The sequence below is a fragment of the Peromyscus eremicus genome, chromosome 19 (assembly GCF_949786415.1).
Source record: "Peromyscus eremicus chromosome 19, PerEre_H2_v1, whole genome shotgun sequence".
Taxonomy (NCBI): domain Eukaryota; kingdom Metazoa; phylum Chordata; class Mammalia; order Rodentia; family Cricetidae; genus Peromyscus; species Peromyscus eremicus.
The window spans coordinates 1634658-1648664 of NC_081435.1; the positions used below are offsets into that span (position 1 = coordinate 1634658).

Genomic DNA, 14007 nt, shown 5'->3' on the forward strand with positions numbered 1-14007 from the left:
GATGGAAGAACCATCCAGACATTCTCTCTAGCTAATGCTTTCTCCCCTCCCCCTCATATACACCAACCAACCAACAAACAAACAGAGCAAGGTGTGATGGCACACCTCTGTAATTTTAGTTAGCACTTGGCCATCAGAGGCAGGAGGATTATTTCTAATTTAGGCCAGTATGGCCCACATGGAAAGTTCCAGACCAGCGAGGACCGCACTGCCAGACCTTTATTCCAGTTTTGTTTCTGTTGCTGTGATAAATACCATGACAAAACAAACAAACAAACAAACAAAACCACAACAACAAAGCACCAGGTTGGGCGGGGACTCTGTTTCCAGGTTATAGTCCGTTACCAAGGGAAGCCAAGACAGGGACTGAAGCAGAGCTCACGGAAGGAAGGCTGCCTTGCTCGGGAGCTCTGCCTCATCCAGCTTTCTTGTAAGGCTGTGGACACCTGACCAGGAGTGATGCCCACAGTGGGCTAGGCCCTCCCACATCAATCTAGACAAGGCCCCCAGGCCGATCTGATGGAGACAGTCTTGCATTGAGGGTCCCTCTTTGCAAATGTGCCAAATTGACAACCAGGATTAGCTACCATACCTTGTCTCAACGCCCCTCTCTTCCCCTCTCCCATAAGCCTTAGAATTTGGCAATAGGCTGTGTAGACATAATCCCACTACTCAGAAGACTGAGTCAGAAGGATATGTTCAAAGCCATCCTAGACTATTTATCAAATTCCAGGCCACACTAGGTTAAAAAACCAAGGTGGTGGTGGTGTGATATCTTAGTCTGTTTTCATCGTTTTAAAAACATTTTATTACATTTATTTACTTACTTGTGTGTGTTACCCTCCCTCTTAGTTCATTGCTAAAACTAGATGCCCGAGACTAGAGACTTTATGAAGAATACATGTTTATGTGAAAACTAGAAAGCCCAGGGGTGTAATGCTGGCACCTGGGGGGGGGGCACTTGCTGCATTATAACCTGTGTAGGGGGCTGGCTTGCTGGCTTGGGGCTCCTTCTCTTCAATAATGCTTTCATGGAGCCCTGCTCTTGTGAGCTATCTGTCCTGAATTATCTCTCAAAGGCCTCACCAAACACCACCAAGCACATGAGTTTGAGAGTTAGATTCCCAGAGGTATGTCTATGATGACATCTCTAGGGGCTGGTGATACAATGTGTGTGTGTGTGTGTGTGTGTGTGTGTGTGTGTGTGTATCGGGGGGTGGTGGTAAATGACAAACTCACAGGGTGGGGACTTCATATGTCTTAATGTGACATTCATTCATAAATGAGTACCTACTATGTGCCGGACTCCTGGTCTGGACTCTGGGAAATCCTTGAGCAGAAGAAACAACCACCTTAGCATCATTGAGCCTGAATTCTAGTATTACATCCTAATGTCACTGTTTGGGGCTTCAATTTAATGTTCCAAATCTCATTATACTGGCTTTGGGAGACTAAGCTGTGGCTTGGCCCTCACTGGTACATTTGTCTCTGTTCAAGGTTTTAACCTTAAAGTAAATTTTCTAGGCAACAGATTAGATTTAGAGATTTGAGAATTCTTCTTAGTTGATAGTTATTGTTTGCCTTAAAGAACACAGTTTAGTATAATATTTTTTTGTTTTTTCTTTTTTGAGACATAGTCTCATTATGTTGCTCTGGCTACCCTGGAATTCATTATGTAGACTATATTCTTTTTTTTTGTTTTTGTTTTTGTTTTTTGTTTTGTTTTTTCGAGACAGGGTTTCTCTGTGTAGCTTTGCGCCTCTCCTGGAACTCACTTGGTAGCCCAGGCTGATCTCGAACTCACAGAGATCCGCCTGCCTCTGCCTCCCGAGTGCTGGGATTAAAGGCATGCGCCACCAACCGCCCGGCGACTATATTCATATAGATCTGCCTGCTTCTGCACCAGAGTGATGGGATTAAAGTTGCGTGCCGCCGGGCAGTGGTGGCACATGCCTTTAATCCCAGCACTCAGGAGGCAGAGCCAGGTGGATCTCTGTGAGTTCGAGGCCAGCCTGGACTACAGAGTGAGTTCCAGGAAAGGCGCAAAGCTACACAGAGAAACCCTGTCTTGAAAAACCAAACCAAACCAAAACAAAAAAAAGTTGTGTGCCACCATGCCTGGATAGTATAATAAATTTTATAGTGAAACAATCTGCTGATACATCGAAGTCTTGTAACCTCATTTCTTTTATTGACTGATTTATTGATTGGTTGATTGATTAGCTTCATATAGATTAAGGTGGCCTCAAACACATCATGTGACCAAGAATGCTCTTGAACTGATCCTCCTGCCTCTACCTCACAAATCCTACCAAAGTCTGAAATCACTCGGAGTGCGCTACCACACCTACTCAGAGCAGCTCTGGAGCAAGGATTTTTTTGTTGTTGGTTTTTTTTTTTTTTTTTTTTTTGTTCTTTGAGACAGGGTTTCTCTGTGTAGTTTTGTGCCTTTCCTGGAACTTACTTCATAGACCAGGCTGGCCTCGAACTCACAGAGATCTGCCTGCCTCTGCCTCCCGAGCGCTGGGATTAAAGGCGTGCGCTGCCACCACCGCCCAGGGTTGCAGCAAGGATTTTAAAATTCTTTTAAACACATTTATTTGTGTATGCATGTGTGTGTGCAACTTTACACTCTCAGACACATAGCACGATGTTCTTGTGGAGGTCAGAAGACATCTTGTGGGAGTTCATTCTCTCCTTCTGCTGTGATGGTCTTAGGATAGAACTCAGGTTTTATTTGTCAACATGACTAGGTCTGGACTTTACTAAAATACAAGCCTCTGGGCACTCTCGGGAAAGAATTTCTTGATCTGATAATTTGAAGCTGGAAGACTTATCTATCCTAAAAGTGGACAGTGTCGGACAGGCGTGGTGGCACACGCCTTTAATCAGCTGGTAGATCTGAGTTCAAGGCCAGACTATTGTATATAGAGAGTTCTAGGACAGCCAGGGCTACACAGAGAAACCCTGTCCTGAAACCAACAAAACAGGAGTGGACAATCTCAGCCCTGATGAAAGGAAGTGAAGAAAGAGGCTGGGCTCTGTGCATAGGCAGGCAAGTCTGTCTACTGTTCCTAGTGCATTCTTTTGTGATATTAGAGTTACCTTTTTTGGGCTTCCAACGTACACTTAGGACCAGCAGTTCTCGAAGAATCCTCCATGTCTGCGTGTCAGATTGGGACTGTGGAGACATCCAGCGTTGTGGACTCTTACGAGGTTCTCAGTCTCTCCTGTTCGACTCATCACCGTTACTCGGACCACATCCTGTAAGTGAATCAACCAATACACCGTATAATATATATATACATCTACGTTTCTGTCTCTTCATCCCATTAGTTCTGTTTTCCTAGACAACATCCAACTCCATAGCAATCATCTTTCCTGGTTGAGCCCTCACGATCCCCCATTGAGCAAGGAGTTTTGGTTTTGTTATGTAGTCCACGTTGTGTCCTCAAACACTCCTTCTCCTCAGTCTCCATCAACACATTCGGGCTTTTTATGGCCTTCAGTGATCCCAGTCGGTTACATCTCATCTTTTCAAAGGCCTTGTCTCAGGTCTTCTTTGATCAACTTCCCTCTGAAGTCTCTGAGCCCTTGATATCCCTTTCCCTCACTTCCATCCCCGAGAAGCAGCCTGAAATAGACGTTCATCATTTTTCTTGCCGTTCAAACGGCCCACTGGGTATAGAAGATACTCTTATCACTTTTGTACAGATGAAGAAAATGAGAATCAGGGATAGTAAGGGATTTGCATAAGGGCTCACAGCCAGAGAAAGGCAGCAAGCTGTCTCTGGGATTTGAACTCATTACTCTAGGCTTTCAACCTTTATGTTGGTTACTGTGAGCTTTATCACTTTCAGATGCTGGTTCACATAGGCTCTTTTCTATTCACTAGCTGTTTCCACAGCTGCTTGGTACACATCCAATTCTTGACAGAGAGGTGCCTTTGAAATTTGAAGGCAGAGCCCAGTGGTGATACACACCTTTAATCCCAGCAGAGGCAGGGGGATCTTTGAGTTCGAGACCGGTCTGGTCTATATAGTGAGAGAGTGAGCTCAAGGACAGTCAGAGAAACCCTGTCTGAAAAACAAAACAAAACAGAAAGAAGGAAGGAAAGAAAGAAAGAAACAAAGAGAGAAAGAAAGGAAGGAAGAGAGAAAGAAAGAAAGAAAGAAAGAAGGAAGGAAGGAAGGAAGGAAGGAAGGAAGAAATTTGAAGACTGACAGCTTTATTTATGACCTACCTTGTGGTTTTGGCTAGACTTTAGCTGGGTGCTGCTGTGGGGTAGTCTTCATAAATGATGTAACATTTATACTGTTTTTGTTGGATAATTACATGCCTTTAATTTGTGGTACTGTAAACAGAGTAGTAATCCGACTCAGGATGTGCCAGGAGAAGCCATTTGATAGCAGACTATCTTCAGAACTTCTGCAGAGGCCAGCACTATGGTCAGAAAGAAGCGACTTTGTGATATACTAATGGTGTCACCTGACTAGAGCGGTAAAGAGTGCCTTCTGGTTTTGTTTTGGTTTTCTTTCCTTTTGTTTACTCTTATTTTCTGTGCATTGGATGTCTATGTACTACACACCACGTACGTAAGGTGCCCACAGCGGCCAGAAGAGGCTATCGTACCACCTAGGACTAGAGGTATAGATGGTTGTGAGACATCCTTCATGTGGGTGCTGGGAACTGAAACTGAGTCCTCTCTGCAAGAACAGTCAGGGCTCTTAACTACAGAGCCACCTTCATGGCCCGGGTTTTTGTTGCTTTGTTTTGCTGACAGGGTCTCACTGTAGTCCTGCCTGTCCTAGAACTGTGTTAACCAATCCGTCTGGTCTCGAAGTCACAGAGATCCACCTGCCTCTGCCTCCTGAGTGCTGGGATTAAAGGTGTGCGCCACAGCCTGGCTCCCCCCCCCCCCCCCAAGGTTTTATTATTTCTTCCTCAGACTTATTTTTGCCTGGACTCAGACTTGGTAGTGGGAGCTCCCAGCAAGGACAGCGACATCTCTTGGCCGTCTCTTCCGGCATTTTTTTTTCTTTTTTCATTTTCTTGGCCAAAAGTTTGTCACGTTCTTCAGCCTCTTCCTCGTTTGTTTTTAGATTGTTTCTTCAGAGCATTTGTGTTTCAGGACAGCTGGAGTAACCAGTCACTGAATCTTGGGGACTTTGGTTCTGAGTTTCTTACCTTCTTTGTTTAAGGGCCTTCTCACACATGTTGGCAGACGCGCTCTTTAGAAAGATTGGAAAGTTTTCGGACACCAGGAGCACTGTCTGTCAGTTCAGGAATGACTTCTCTCCTTTAATGATAACCAGGGCGAGAGCACCCTACTTTAGTCACCGCTGCCTTCGTCACTTTACCTCAGTTAGATTTATTTAGTTGTTTGATTGTGGCTTGGTTGGTTTGTGGTGTTAGGTATCAAACCAAGGGCCTCGAGCATGCTAAGCATGTGCTCTCTACCACTGGGCTACTCTCCCACCCTAGAGAATTCTGATAATTTAAGATAAATGAAAATGTTAATTTGAAATGAAAACGCAATAAATAAATAAATGCTTAGTAACTACACCTCTCACAGTATCCACACTAAGAACAAAGGGTTTCCATCTTTGGTGATCACATTTAGTCTGTGTTCTCTGGTTTTGCTCACTTATATTTATGGGAAGAAAATAAAGCATCTAGAAAGCATCTTCCACCGGAAGACATTTCAGTGATATGGGAACCTGAGTCTAAGTTAACCGAGCAGCCTTTAGAAATGAATCATTCCTTTGTTTAGCCCACTAGTGTAGTATTTAGATTAACGTCTAAATCTGTAGTGGACCTGACAAGAGCTAAAGAGCCAGGCCAGATATACGCATGCTGTCTCCATGGAGCCTAAAAGAAGGCATGTGGAAGTAGGACCCTGGTCATTAGTCTGTGATGAATGTTTGTGCAAAGCAATATTTTTACCATTTTATGGATGGAGCAACTGAGGCACCTTGAGGTTAAGTGTCTTGACCTTGATTCCATTGCTGTTTAGTAGATTTAGAAAATCCAGCCCTGCCTCCAGCTGTCTAGGACTCTGCATCCCATCTTCATCTTAGCCAGTTCTGCACATGGCAAGCTCAGGTCCTTCACTTCTTACCCACAGGTCTTGGGGTAAGAAGGGACTGAGGTTTGCTAGAGTAGCAGAGGAGGCAGGGGTACCCTGGCATTCCCTGGCCCTCTTGGACTAGCTGCCTCTTCTGATCCCTGGAGGCTTCTGTCCATGAGGATTCAATCAGCCTCAGCTGGCTGGCTGGCTGGGGTGGAGGGCAGGAGGACTGTCTGTCAATCCTGGGAAGCTGCAAGCACTCAGGGTCTTGAACTTTATCAGGTTTGAATGTGTGATTGTGAAAGTAAAGAGCAGAGAAATGACAGCACTCAGTAAATCAAACAGAGAAGACCAGGACTGTGGAGGACCAGAGGAAAACAGCCGAGAGCTGGCCGAGAGGAGAGAGACTTCCACGCTCACTCTGGATCGGCCCTGAGGATACGTCTCTTTCACTATATCTTATCTAGAGAACAGTATGCTTTGTCGAGGGTTGGAAATTGTTTTAGAACACACAGTGGAAGGAGGAAGAAGAGAAGGACCAGAAAGAAAACAAGGCTGAAGATGTCTAGAGTGGCCTGTGATGGATACTGTGCTCTCGAGACTGGTGTAACAGCCTTAGCAGCCTTAGCACATGCCTAGCATGCATGAGGCCCTGGGTTCCATCTTCAGCATTAAATAAAGAAAAAAAGGGGGTGGCTGGAGGAGGTAGGAGAGGAAAAAGAAACTCACAAAACAATAATGAAAAATTAAAGTGGGATAAATCTCCTGCAATACTAAACTAGAAGACAGAAAGTTTGAAGTTCCTCTGGCCCCCAATCTATCCCCCACTCTCCTTTGCCTTTCTAGTGGCTGGGTCTAATTCCCTTCTATCTCCAGAGAGGAGCTGTGGTGGAGGACTGGGATTCTTTTTTGAGATGCCTCCAGATTGCTATCTTGGTCCTGCAGAAGATGTTGGAGTCTGCTGCTGGCATTTGCAAGGGGGGCAGAAGGAGGAATGTCTCCTCTTCAAAGGCACCAAAAGTCAGCAAAGGGCCCATGTTTGTCTCACCCCTCACCCTCTTCCCCCCCATAATGCAATAAATAAAAGTCCTGGTGCTGGTACACAGAGGTCTCAAAGCAGCTCCCTAAGTCAAATAGTACTGCTTTCCTGGGAATTCATTCAGTACAAGGGCAGTTAGGTCACATATGAAATGTGGTGCCCTATATGTGAAGGTGTTAGTAATAATTCATACAACTTACCATGTACCAGCATCACTGCCGAAGTTTTTAGTCTTTGCAATGATCCCCAAAGGGAGTTCCTCTCTCCCTCTGTCTCTCCCTCCCTCTTCTTTCTTTTTCCTTCCTTCTGTCCTTTCTTTCTTTAAATTTTTTATTACATTTGTGTGTGCATGTGCCCTCACGTACATTAGTGGAGGTTAAGGGGAAAGTTGTGGGATTTGAGTGTCTTTCCTAGTGCGTCTCAGGTCATTGGTTTATCTGGTTAGCAAATGCCTTTGCTCTTCCAGCCCCCACCCCCACCATGCTTTGTTTGTTTGTTTGTTATTCTGGAGACAGGGTCTTACAGTGCAGCCTTGGCTGCCCTGAGAATTGTAGTCCTCCTGTCTCAGCCTCTGGGCACAGTGGATACAGACATAGTCAGCACACCCTGCTTGGTTTTTAAGCTTTTTTGTTACTGAAGAGGGAACTGGAATGGAGAAGTTGGGTGACTTGCCCTCCTCACACAGAAAATAGATGGTGGCAAGTATTAAGATCTGGCATGGTAGCCCCAAGTCCTGGGCTGGCCCAGTGGCTCTTAGAAATTCCCTAAGTATATGAGCTAGAGGAACTTGCAGACTGGAGGATGACTGTAATCTAAGCACCCTTTCAGAGAAAGACACATGGGTGCTTGTGGGACTTTGCCTAACCAGCTCTAGAGAGGTGCGGACCTTCTAGACTGTAAACACTCGTGAGCTTGGAGCTGGCTGCCGCCTCTATTCTCCCTGCAATGCGTACTCAGGACATGTTCTGTTGGTGAGTGGCAGGAAGCTGGAGGGCTGTGCAGCGGCAGACAAACCCTTTGGTCCTAATTCTCCGCATATTTGCTACATAGCTGAATGGAGAGGTCATATTTCTGAGTAGTAACTTTTCGTGGTCACTCCCCCCTCATTGACTCAGGGATGGCATTTATAATTTAGCAAATCTCTCAAAACTCATTTTTTCTACTTCCCTTTCAATCGCTTCCTGGCCTTAACAAAAGAAAATAAAAGGGCAAATGCTGCTCAGCAGGGAGGAAGGGCTCAAAGCCACAGTTCCGGGGCAGTGGGATCTAAATCCCAGAATTCACGGAGCCTGCACTCACTCTCAGGTGCCCGCAGGTCTAGCTCATCCCACGGGATGGGAATGTAGGTCTCTTTCTTGGGAGCCGAGTTTCCCTTTTCTTTCCGAGGCTTCCATTTCTCCCTCTTCACAGGCTGGTTAGAGGGTAAGGCTACATAAAGAGGGTGTTTGGGAAGGAAACTATTTGGAAGGGATAGGAAAAAGGGGTGCCCCTAAGCTCATACCCCAGTGTGATGCACAGAATGAGTAGCCTGGGAACAGACAAGCCCTGTCCTGGGACTCCAAAGGACTCAGCTGTGCCTCCAGCCCCACAACCTTTCAGCCCTTCTATTTCAAAGCACCAGAAAATATCAGAACATTGTCTGACCACCCCAGCTACCCTGTCAGTGCTTTCAGAACCAGAGTCTGAGAAGCAGGTACTGCTTCACCCTTTGAGAGGGTGGTGGTGACTTTGGCTGGCCCACAGTCCTGGGCTTCAAGTAGCCTTGTAGGCTGTAATTAATCATGACTCTAAATACTGCATTCGACCAAACCAACCTTGGGGAGTCTACACTCTTCCTGGGTTCAATCCCAGGGTGCAGATCCACCACCCCCAGGGGGTCAGCTCTGCTCACGACCCCAGGAAATGAGTGCCTCTCTGCTCCTAAAATGAACCGGGGGGGGGGGGGGCGGGGGGTAGGCAGGAGTGATTAGGGTTTGCATTTATTACTTAGTATTAGAAAATAATAAAAAACGACAGGACAAGACTACACTTGTAATTCCAATACTCCACAGGCCTGAGGCTTGAGGATCATGAGTTTGAGGCCAGCCTGCCATACATCATGAGAGAATTTGTCTCAAAGGGAAAGGGTTGGGGGAGGGGCAAATTTAAAGCTACTTTGGGTTTCCTTGGCCTTGGTTCTTCCGCAAGCTTCTCAGGAATGTTTTAGGTCCCACTGCTCCAGGGACCTCAGTGACCCCCTCCCAAGGCCTAGCATCTCCAGGCCTGGGACCCTAGACACCTAGACATCGCCTCAATTGTAGCCACAGGTCCCAGTGGACCTTTGAGGTCCTGATCGCAGGGTGTGGGACGCAAGCAGGCTGGGGAGGGAGCCCGGCGCCGGCGTGGAATGTCTTTATCGGGATCCGAGAGCCGCCAGCTCCGCTTCTTTAAGCGATCCCAGAGAGACACCTTTCGATCTTTTGTCAGACATCTTGGCCCTTAATAGCTAAATTTATTTGGTTTAAAGCGGCGATGGGAGACGTGGGGAGGGAAGATCTTTCGTCGGTCATTGGGTGGCCCAGATAACAAGCTTTAAGAGAGAGAGGGAAGAAGAAAGTAAAAAGGTTAATGGCTGAGGGTGGGCCGCAGACGCCCAGCGTGGGGCTTTTACGGCGACCCTCCCTGGCTCCCCCCTTATCGCCACCGCGACTTACCGCCGCGTAAGAAGTACATTAAGTCACGTAAACAGCGCCCAGAGAGGGATGCCACCGCGTTGACCTTTCCGGCAGCCGAGAGCCCACCGCGGCGTTGAGTCGGCGGCCGCCGGCCGGGGTCACCGGGTCTGGGAGCGCGCGGGGCAGGATCCCTCGAGGGTGTGGCTTGATTCCCAACGCCTGAGGACGGAATTGGGGAGACCTTCGCTCTGCCACCGCCACCTGATTGCGTCTGGAGCAGTTTTGTTTGTTTTTAGGAAATTAAGAATAAACGGGAGAAAGGGAAGGGAAGAAGCGGGGTTAAAAGAAAGGAAAAAGGGGAAGCAGGAGGAAGGAAGAGAGGGAGGGAAGGAAAGGCTAACCCTGGTAGATGGCTGGCCTTCCGAGTGGGGACACACAGTCAGTGCCCCTCTACTGGACTGGGACACTGGGGAGAATGGGGAGAGCCAAGATGACCTGTGTCGTTGGGTGAAAGAGTCCCCAAGACAGTAATAAATGTGGTATAGTGGACAAGGCTTTATATATGTGTATTTTCTTCTCCTTTTGGAGTGCGTGGGAATCGAACCCACATCCCTGCACAATAAATAACTTGCCAGTGAGTTACAGACTCAGACTAATATTTTTTAATCTGATGTTCAAACCATATTTAAGACAGAAATAACAGAAATATAGTGTGTTCTTCCCCTCCCCTTCAGAAGCTTCGTGAAATGACGAGGTAATGAGCTTGAGTTTGCAAGGCTAAAGGTGTACAGCGACACGAATCCAGGCCCGGGTCTGCGGTGCCCGGAAGCCCTGCGCCACCGAGTCCCCAAACACCCCTTCCGTTTCAGCTGTAGAGCCCCCGCCCCCTGCCCAATTGGCTGCTGTGTTCCTGCTGGATTTGAAGGGCGAATGGTGGCGTGGCCCGGCCCAAATAAATGAGCCTAGGGGGACAGGCAGCGCCCCAGAGCCAGCCCTCTTTCAGGGGTAGGAATAGGGTCCGGAGGGCCTGCTCCTCGGGCCCAAATAGTTCGGTGCGATTTCGTTCAAGATTAGCAAAGCCGGGGAGGGAAGACAGGAGGGGCCGGAGAAAAGGAATTGAAAAGAGAAAACAAAACAGAAAAACACTGAAAAGAAACTTTCAGAAGCTATCTGGGACATGATGGGGGCCACCTCCAGCTCTTGGGGTTCCCTAGTTTGGGGTGCTTCTCTCCCCTGGGATTCTGCTGGCCTTCCATTCCCCTACAGCGTCTAGCCTGAGGCCAGTGGGGACGGCTTTGAAATGTGACTTTGCCTCAGGGTGTCGTCACCAGAGTTGGTGAATCCGAAAAAAGCCAACTGGAGTCTCCAGACAGCTCAGGCTTTTGTCTTAGTCAATCAGACGGGCTAAACAGTTTTATTTTTACGTTAACTGACATGAGGAATTATTTCTCTAACCTATTTCTCGTTCGGAATGCCAGGTTTTTTTTTTATTTGTTTTTTTTTTTTTAAAGGTGAATTTTGTGGCCCTGAGAGGAAAAAGAGTGATCTATCTTCCTCCTTTGTTTGGGGACACTACTAAAATGATTGGGGATGTGGAGGATAAAATTGTGGGTCCGTTCCCGAGCCCCTAGAGCCCGAACGTGGTCGAATCTGTCAATATGGGTCGGCTCCTCACCTCTGTCCCAGCGGCGCCGGGGGCCAATGTGCTCCCCAGGCTCGGCTGCCTAGCTGCGTTCCAGAAAGCAGATCAGTGGGGGTGGGGGTTGCTATTGTCCCAGGAAATTTACGCAGGATAACCCCGAACTTTCCAATAAAAATAAAAATAAAATAAAGCCCCGGACAAGAATCAGGCTCGCGCTGGAGCTCGATCTCCCTCAGCCCTGAAGGCCATTCACAGCGAGGACGCCAAATATAGTTAGCCGAATCATTTATTATTTTTTTTTAGCAAATATGAACTGTCGAAATTGCTTTTAAGATCAAACTTGAGACATTATTTCGGAACAATTGGACTCAAAAGAAAAATGTCCAGAGTTTTAATGAATTGCTTACAAATGAACTTCGCAGAACCCAGTCCGTTTAAAAATTTGGTCAGAACTTACCCAACAACCCAAAGCAAGCCGTTGGAACCTGCGGTGGGAATTGGGCCGGCCCGTGCCAGTCTCTTGTGGTTGTAACTTTCGATCGAACACTGGTTAAAATTTAAAGCCTCCGAATCCCACTCCAGCCTCTAGCCTCTCCGTTCCAGAGTTTTCTATCTTCAGCCTTTCAGAAAGGCAGCCGCGCTGAAGACACAGTGACCGGGGGAGGCAAAAAGGAACGTGGTAAAGTGACGCCGTTAGACAAGAACGGTTTATAGACCTTCTCGGTAGCAGGTCTAAAATTCAGAAGTGTTTGGCCGCAATTTACAGTGAAGAAAGAAAACAGAGAATTCTCGGTAACTTCCTGGATTCGGAGTCCCCCTCCCCCTCCCAGCAAGCTCTGTCCCTTCTCCCCCAGCGCACAGGTACAGTTCAAGGAAAGAACTCCTTCTCAACGAGGTCTCACACCCTCCCGAGATCGTATTTTACAGCGCACCCACGTTCAACTCTGCTTGGACCCCAATCCTTTCTCCAACCGGAAAAATAACAAAAATAAATATCAAACGAAACTAAAACAACAAAAACAGCTCAAATGCTTTCAGGAAGTTCTATAGAAAGCATTTACTTTGATTTACCTGGGGTGTGTGTGTAAAAATCCATTCCGGTTAGAGAGTTCCTCCTGTTCAACTATCTTTCCTCAGCCTTCCAGTGTCCAGCTTGTCGGAAGGAATCCTTTCTGTGAGCCCGCAGGAACAAGACGTATATCACTGCTGCCTGGGACGAGCAGTGCACGACTCGCTGCTGACAGATCGGCGCTGATAACCCCGCCAATGTTCGTTTCCAGTCCTTGGCCCGCTAAGGGCCGTATCAGTTTGTACACAGTTGTGATAACCATTTGGAGGGAGCGACTAAGGGGTGTGTGTGAGAGACTTGGGGGTGGAGAAACAGCTTTTCTCTCTGGGTCCCTAGTCGGTACCCGGCTCCTTCCCGACGCGTTATCTTTGAGTTACCTGAAGTCCAGGGAAAACTCAGAGAGAACGCCGCAACCCGAGGGGTGTCCTGGGACAGGACAGTTTGTTTTCCTCCCGCCACGGTCCCCAGCACCTCATAGATTTAACCTTTCCGCACACCACGACCCAAAGGTTAGCTAGGGAATGTTGTCCCGAACTCTACAAAACCTCCCAGGAATTTAGTATATGTTTTAAGAGCAGGGGCGAGGCAGGAGTGTGCGCAAGGGCACCTTTCCCAGATGACACCTTAGATCCCAAACGACCCCCACAACCTAAGCATCCCGAAAAAGGGTCGTTGAGAAAGTTTCAGGTCGGTGACAAGCAACTGCGCGCGGGGAGGAGGGTTTAATTTGGAGGGGCAGATGGGAGGGCCAGTTGGGCACTTTCCCCACCGACTTTAGGGGCGCGCTGACCTAGGGGGTGGCGCGCCGGTCCGTTAGCGGCGGCCGTCAGTGCGGGGCTACAAAGATGCAGCTCCCCCCGTGCCAAGTTTCCCTCCCCCTTCTGTCCCGGGTGCGACTGTGTGTGTGTGTGTGTGTGTGTGTGTGTGTGTGTGTGTGTGTAGCTGGGGACCCGGGCATGAGTTCTTTCACTGATGGATGAATATGGGTCGCCTGCCAGGTCTCCCCCTTAGTGTCCCCGAGCTGGGCGCCCCTGGGTGCACTCCCCCCCACTCTGGGGACGGGGCTAGCTGCTCAACCCACGCCCGCAGGCTGCCTAGCGCTTATTGTCTGCTAGGGCTGCGCGTTCCCCTCCCCCTCCCGTCCCCTCCCCACCCACTTTTTTCTCCTCCCCTCGATCCCTCCTCCCTCCCTTCACCTCCGCACCCAGCAGCTTGTAGAGAGCAGTTCCGACCCACAGCCTGGCACCCTTCGGCGAGCGCTGTTTGTTTAGGGCTCGGTGAGTCCAATCAGGAACGCAGGCTGCAGTTTTCCGGCAGAGCAGTAAGAGGCGCCTCCTCTCTCCTTTTTATTCACCAGCAGCCACTGGCAGACCCCGGACTCGCGCTCTCCCGCCGGCGCCCTCAGCCTCACTCCGCGCCCGGGAGCACCCTCCGCCGTGGCTGCTCTTCACGCACGTCGCTCGCCCGAGGTTCGGCTGCTTCCTCTTTTGTTAGCCCCCTCTTCCTTCCAACCCTACCCGTCGCAGGCCCTTG

General features: G+C 48.4%; 1 protein-coding gene and 2 long non-coding RNA genes across 3 annotated transcripts in view; 1 reads left to right on the forward strand and 2 right to left on the reverse strand.

Moving 5' to 3' along the window:
• Positions 1-9072: 9072 nt before the first annotated feature.
• LOC131896073 (uncharacterized) lies at positions 9073-10128 on the reverse strand. The gene is made up of 2 exons (XR_009375359.1): positions 9803-10128; positions 9073-9678 (listed from the first exon to the last, which is right to left on the reverse strand). It is a non-coding gene; the product is annotated as an uncharacterized LOC131896073 (long non-coding RNA).
• A 1656-nt stretch (positions 10129-11784) lies between these two features.
• On the reverse strand, positions 11785-13619 carry LOC131895601 (uncharacterized). Its single transcript, XR_009375231.1, has 2 exons — positions 12477-13619; positions 11785-12045 (listed from the first exon to the last, which is right to left on the reverse strand). It is a non-coding gene; the product is annotated as an uncharacterized LOC131895601 (long non-coding RNA).
• A 32-nt stretch (positions 13620-13651) lies between these two features.
• Positions 13652-14007, forward strand: part of Gata6 (GATA binding protein 6) — a 32872-nt gene continuing 32516 nt past the window's right edge. The window contains exon 1 of the mRNA XM_059246084.1: positions 13652-13943. The gene's annotated coding sequence lies outside the window, so the exon portion shown is untranslated. The remainder of the gene's footprint in view (positions 13944-14007) is intronic.